This window comes from Gavialis gangeticus, unplaced genomic scaffold, assembly GCF_001723915.1.
Source record: "Gavialis gangeticus isolate Ggan-Ray unplaced genomic scaffold, GavGan_comp1, whole genome shotgun sequence".
NCBI classification, from domain to species: domain Eukaryota; kingdom Metazoa; phylum Chordata; order Crocodylia; family Gavialidae; genus Gavialis; species Gavialis gangeticus.
In genome coordinates, this window is record NW_017728992.1 from 20803558 (window position 1) to 20805537 (window position 1980).

Consider the following 1980-nt stretch of genomic DNA (forward strand, 5'->3'; position numbering starts at 1 on the left):
AACTCATACTTCCTTAGCTTGCTTGCAAGAATGTTGTGGGAAACCAGATCAAAAGCCTTGATAAAGTCAATATAATCATTTCCACTTCTCACCTTGCATCCATCAAGCCATTCATCTCATCATAGAAGGCAATCATGTTGATCAGGCATGACTTGTCTTTGGTGAATCCATGCTGACTGTCCCTTATCACCTTCTTTTCCTCCAACTGCTTAGAAATGGATTTCTTGGGGAACTGCTCCATGATTTTTTTCAGAGACTGAGGTGAGCTTGATCAGTCTGTAGTTCTCCAGATCCTCCTTCTTCCCTTTCTTAAAGATGGGCACTATGTTTGCCCTTTTCCAGTTATCCAGGACCTCCCCTACAAGATTTCAAAGTATCCCCTCACTCCATGAGGTGAAGTCAGACCAGTTGTCCTGCATCTCATCTGCATATAAATTTTTGGAGGATCCCAGGACTCATGACAAGAACATCCAGTTCCATTAATGAGTGTATGTGTGTGTATGGGGGGGGGGGGCAATTAGATACACGCACACACTGAGAACTATTGACCTGTGAGACTACTGGGACCTAGCCCAAGGAACTACACAGTAAATCACAAGACTTTCAGCTTTGGATTAGTAACATGCATAGTTTGCATTATGTATAAGTAGGTACATAACTGCCCATTTATATAAGTAGGTACTTACATATATATAAGTAGGTACTTAAGTTCCAAAAGAGTGTTTATGGAGTACCTGTGCTAGAACTTGCAGCAGTTTCCAAAAAGGTACAATGCATCACTCTGGATTAACTAAGTCTATGGGTACAATATGCAAATTAGTACAGGTAATGTTTATTTCAAGGTCAGTGTTTTCAAATTTCCCCCTCATTTCCATGTGCTCAGGGACAGCAGGGTCTAACGGTCGGGGGTGGGGGGAGGAACTGCAGGGGGAAGAAGCTGAAGAGGACAAGTGGTCTCCCTGACCCCCCAGATTTATTTTCCCAGCTGTAGCAGTGGAAAGGAGACAAGTTCAAGGCACACTGCCAATAACTAGATTATATACCTGGAAAATTATTTAAAATGCATACATTTTCTATATATAGAATCTAATTATTGGGGAATCATCTTATATACAGGGTCCTCATATATGAGTAAATACAGCATTTTCAATCAGCATCTGATGAAAAGAAAGGTGAATTTCATTGCTAATGAATTTAGAATAAGGAGAGCACCATTAAATTCTGTAGAAACAAATGATCTCAAGCTATTTTTCTGGATTAAAAATACACTGAAAGGTATCTGAACATTTAGCCTTGATAATAAACCAAAAAGTAAATGTGCTAATATACTTAGTTTTTGCACTTCATGTGCTTTCTGCAGAGCCTCAGAACAATGGAGGAGGAAGCTAAGCTGTCTTCTTGAGGCTTGAAGAGACACAACATTTACACTGGAAAAAACGAGACAAATACATTTTATACAATTTACGGAGTAGGTTGTTTGAATTCAGTGTAGCATTATCTAGGAAAATCAAGGTAAACAAACACCAGTGTAACTTATGTCAGTGAGCCAATGTTTTGCCGGCTCTTCAAGCAGCTGCTTCCTGGGCTGGGCAGTGGCCAGCTGATTGTGGCAGCTGGTGCTGCCACCACCATAGGGAATTTAAAAAACCCTGCTTAAAGCTGATGAGGGGGGGAAGCCAGCTGGGAGCGTGTCGGCTAGGTGGTGGCTCTGGATGCTGGCTGTGACAGCATGAGAGGCACTGCCCCATGGCATAGGAGCAGGAGCAGTGTCTGGCAGCAGGCTAGGGACAGGAAGTTTCCATCCCCTTAACATTAAAGCATTCAAGTGGTGTCCCTCTCAGGGAGGATGCCAGATGCCTGAGACTCAGGTCCCTGAGGCCAGAGACTGAAGCTTCAGACTTATCAACAATCCTGGCACTGGGCCAGATTATCAAAATCAACACCGGATCTCACAGTCAAGGGGCTAACATATCATCGGGG